General features: G+C 55.1%; 1 pseudogene; it reads left to right on the top strand.

Moving 5' to 3' along the window:
* Positions 1 to 938: 938 nt before the first annotated feature.
* On the top strand, positions 939 to 2,631 carry LOC144167152 (uncharacterized; annotated as a pseudogene).
* The last annotated feature ends 2,443 nt before the right edge of the window (positions 2,632 to 5,074 follow it).

Below are 5,074 nucleotides of genomic sequence, written 5' to 3'. Positions count from 1 at the left end.
AGGCCTCTTGCTCCGACCACAAAAGCGGCCGCTCTCAACACAGTGTTGCCAACCAATTTGGATTGCAGCGCCTTACACTATGAATGGAAAAGCCCTACATCTTCCTACACAATATTGCTTGCAGCCCTACGCTCCACCCTACAAAAATAAATTACTATTTTGTGACATATGTACCGGTTTAGTTGTAATTTTAAAGCAAAGCTTTGTAGCTCTACCAGCCAACTGTCTTTCGTAGCGTGCGGGACAAGAAACTCCCAACACGTAGCAGCCGCGGGAGAGGTATGGGGGGACGGAGGGTTTCACTCACAGAGCACACTAGAGATGGCATGACGAATTTACCCAGCGTTCCCCGCACGGGAGTGCCTGCTCGCAGGCGGCGGCGGCGGCAGTGCGACTTCGTCGTCTGCTTTAGCCAGGGTTATTTTGGACCTTTTTTAGTGCAGCTTCGCGTGTATTGCGCGCTGCCTTCGCACGGCTTGGTTAACTTGATCGACAGCACCTCCTGGGTAACCCGCTCTCAACGGAATTAAGTGGAAGTACGGCAAACATACGTTATTGATTGGTTTGCAGGGCGGGAAAACAAAATGTAGAGACCACATACAGACATCTGGCCGATAGAGAAACGCTGCGAATGGGTCTCGGAGACGCTGCGATAGCCGAAGCGAGCGGACGCGTTCACATAGGCTCCGTCATTTATGAATAATTTCGCAGTGCTTGTAATCGAAGTTTTCTTTGTCAGAGTATGTTCGAGAAGTCAAGGAGCACCAACATATACTAAAAGTTCCCAAAGGTACGCCTTCTTCTCCGAATTATCGGACATTTGCTACCACCACCGTTCGAGGGGCCGCTAAGCCTCCGCGTGTTTTACGAGCGCTAGGCCTCATCGCCGTCGCACCTGCCGCGGCTCGCCGCCTCCGCGGCCGCCGTTCAGCCTCGAGATGGTGGATACTTCCCCTCGGGCAACAATGTCCGACCACCAAATGGGCGTGGACGCTCAAGGCGAAGACATTTCACCCGAGGAATTCCACAGCAACGCCGGCTGGACGCTGGCGGTTTAACGCATGTCGAGACTTCGTCAACGAGACCTCGTTGAAGCTTGCCTGCTCCAACAACCATGTTAACAAGAAAGCGAAAGATAACAAGAACATTCGAGCCTCGGTCATCAAGGCAGGGAGCATGCCAGCCATGCCACTGGAGGAAAGCAAGATCGTGATCAGACCACGACGGGGACTGGAGATCACTAAGATTGGCACCGCCACCGTCGCCACGGCCATTCTTGGCGCGGCGAAAATTATGGCTGAAGAGAGCGCATCGGATACCATCTGCCCGAACGCGCAACAAAACATAATGGTAGTCAGCACGCCCAATGATGAAAACGCCGTCCGCTACGCAAGTCTGCAAACGATCAGCATTCGATACAAGACCTTTGAAATCAGCGCGTACCGCATGGCGCCGTACGACAGTGTGAAGGGCGTAATCCGAGGAACCCCTGTCGACGCGAGCGCCGAAGAACTGGACAGAAACATCGTCAACCACAGAAACCCGCTCGCCGTAGGCGCTAAACGAATTGGCAACACGAGCACAATCATCGTAGCCTTCACAGGACCCAAGGTACCGAACTTTGCCCGATACGGCGTAATGCTCATATCGTGCCACATGTACAGAAAGCAAATTGACGTCTGCCACCAACGCGGCAGGGTGGGGCACCGCAAGGATGTGTGCCCGACGCCGACCAGCCGGATCTGCAGGGGCTGCGGCAAAGCAAACCCCAAAGAAGACCACAACTGCACCTCAAATGCAAACTATGCGGTGACGCTCACCCTACGGCCGCGAGAGATTGTAAAGCCAAATTCAAGGTACCCTACGTCGTCCGAAAGCGGCAGTGGGAGCGCCGAAAGGTCAGCAGCCAGCTTCTGCCGGAGTGCGACTTCCTGCCACTAGACCAGCCACCTGCGCGCAAGTCAAGGACGCCATCGAGAAACCGCGCACAGTCGAGAGATCGCAGTTTCAGGAGCCAGAGCAGAGATGCGCGAAAAATGGGAACCCAAAGATCACCGCCGCGCGAGAGACTCAGTTGGGCCGACACTGCGCGGCGTCTAAAACCAATCCGAGCGACAACACCAAGAAAGATGACAAAGCTTCAACCAAGGAACGAGAGATCAACGAGGCCATAAGACAGGAGAACCCGGCACTGAGAGCCACCATCAACAACCTCACCAAGGAAATAGCGGAGATCCGTAACGCTCTCCGTTACGTCGAACAGCAAAGACTGAGCCCAAGCGGCAACAAGGGCGAAGAATCCACGGCCGCTGAAGACAAGGAACCGGCACCGAAGAAGAGGGCCATTGCATTGCGCAAGACCAAGAGCAACGTGAGTGACTGCAGCCCCGGCAGCAACAACAACAACGTCGAAGCCACACTCAACAGCTTGGAGGGTATGATCAAGTCGATGAAGGGCGCCATAGGCGGCTTTCGAAAGGAGAACGTCACCAGACTCAAAATCTGGAAAGAAGCGTGCAACTAATACTAAGCCACTCAACGTTCGCGCCCCTACAGCAGCCAGTCAACCAAGTGCCACAACCAGGAGAATTCCGACTAGGACAATCATGGCCACCAACTCCACATGCATAACAGTAAGTGTGGCAGTGGAACTGCCGCGGCTTCGTCAAGAAGAGGGCAGTGGTCCAGCAACACATTGTGCACGCCGCGCGCAAGCCCGACGTGCTTCTACTTCAAGAAACGCTAACGGACAAGCCGTCCCTTCCAGGCTACAGGGTGCACGCGGGCCCGCCCGATGGCAGACGCCTGTGCACCCTGGTCAGGAAGGGACTCACCGTCGTTGAACACCGGCTAAGCAACGTGAAGATCGAACACACGCTCACCGAACTCATACCGACCAAGCAAAGAAGAAACAGCATCTGCATTTTGAACATCTACAGTAATCCATCGCAGAGACTGCAGAAGTTCAAATCCATTCTTCACAAGGCAAGCACGACGGCCGGCCAGAACATGCTGATTGCGTGCGGTGACTTTAACGCGATGTATACGGCGTGGGGCTACATCAAAAGCAATGCGAAAGGCAGAAACCTATCCCAAGTCGAGGCGGAACTTGGCTATGCCCTCATAACCCACCCGGCTCACCCAACGAGACTTGGTAACTCCGTTTCCCGAGATACCACCCCCGACCTAACGTTCGTCAAGAACAATGAACCGATCACGATCACGTGGAGGAACACGGGTGTGGACCTCGGCAGCGACCATATGATCGTGGAAATCGTCGTACCGGAGCAGAACAGTAATAACGTCAGGAAACATACGTGGATCGATTGGACCGCTTTCAGAGGCACCAGAAATCAGGAAGAGGAAGAAAACACAGAAATCGACGACATCGAAATGTGGACCAACAAGGTTCTACGAGACGTTCGGAACTCAACCAAGAGCATAGAAACAGACCTTGAAACGAACAGAATGGACAGCCGGCTGTCCCACCTCATCGAGGCCAAGCAGTCCATTCTCAACAGACGTAAAAAGCAACGCCTCAATCGTAGGCTACGGAAAAAAGTCGCAGAACTCAACAAAGCAATCGAGGAACACTGTCGCACGCTATGCGCGCAGCAGTGGAACGAGATATGCAACGCCGCCGATGGCCAGATGCACAATGGGAAAACATGGAACTTGCTTAAGCATCTGCTCGACGAAACTAAGACTGAGTCGCACCAGAGGGACCGACTGGCGAAACTCATCCATCGGGAAGTCATGAAATACGGAGCCGACACGGTGATGAACCGCATCAGCGACAGATACCTGCCGACTACGTCCACGGAGCACCACGGGCCGTACGGGGGGCTACCCAACGAGCGTCTCGACAGAGACATCGACGTAGAAGAGGTTCGCACAGCGCTGCAGGACCTCAACAGCAAATCGGCGGCCGGACCGGACCGCATCACCAACAAGGCACTCAAGAACCTCGACGACAAATCCGTCGAAAGCCTAACGGGCTACTACAACAAATGCTGGAAAACGGGGACGCTGCCGCAGCATTGGAAGAAGGCCAAGACCATCCTGATCCCCAAGCCGGGCAAGCCACCCGGCATGGACAACCTCCGGCCCATTTCGCTAACGTCTTGCGTGGGCAAGGTGCTGGAGCACGTTTTGATGAACCGGTGGCAGGGCTACCTGGAGAGGGAAAGACTTTACCCCGCCACGATGATTGGCTTCAGACAGCGCCTCAGCACACAAGACGCGATGCTGCAGCTCAAGAACGAAATTGTGGACGACACCGGCATCTCGCGAGACAACAAGACCATCCTGGGGCTCGACCTGCAGAGCGCTTTTGATAAAGTGAAACACTCGGTGATTCTGTCCCAAGTCTCCAAGCTCAACATGGGTGAAAGGAGTTACAGTTACATCAAGGACTTCCCGACGGACAGGACCGCCGAGCTGCGGGCTGGCGACATACAAGTGCAAGACAAGAAGCTCGGGAGCACCGGCACACCGCAAGGGTCCGTGATCTCGCCGCTACTGTTCAACTTGGTAATGATAGGAGTGGCCGACAGGCTCGCAAAAGTGGGGATGCGGCACACCATCTACGCCGACGACATAACGATATGGACGACCGGCGGCAGCGACTCCCAGATCGAGGCCAAGCTGCAGGAGGCCGTCAACGCCATCGAAGACCATCTCGATGGCTCCGGCCTCGTCGGCTCGCCAAGCAAGTCGGAGCTCCTGATAATACCACCACGAAGAGGCAACACCAAAAACAGTCAGCGGCGAGAGCACGAGAAGATCAAGATCGTAACGCGGTCCGGGCAGACGATCCCCGAGGTCAGCAAGATAAGAGTCCTGGGCATGGTCATCGAGAAGTACAGAAGAAACGGTGAGACCGTCGCCCGTCTCACCACCAAGGAGGGCGACGCGATGCGTCTCGTCAGGAGAATCACGTCCCGCAAAGCCGGAATGGAGGACAGCCTGATCAGGCTCGTCCAGTCCTTCGTCGTCAGCCACACTGCGTACGTAGCGGCCTACCACAACTGGCTGCAACACGAACCGAACAAGATCAAAGCCATCATCCGAA

This window comes from Haemaphysalis longicornis, unplaced genomic scaffold, assembly GCF_048455015.1.
Source record: "Haemaphysalis longicornis isolate Haplotype H1 unplaced genomic scaffold, Haemaphysalis longicornis Haplotype H1 scaffold_2, whole genome shotgun sequence".
NCBI classification, from domain to species: Eukaryota; Metazoa; Arthropoda; class Arachnida; order Ixodida; family Ixodidae; genus Haemaphysalis; species Haemaphysalis longicornis.
This window is presented reverse-complemented; position numbering and strand designations above follow the sequence as displayed.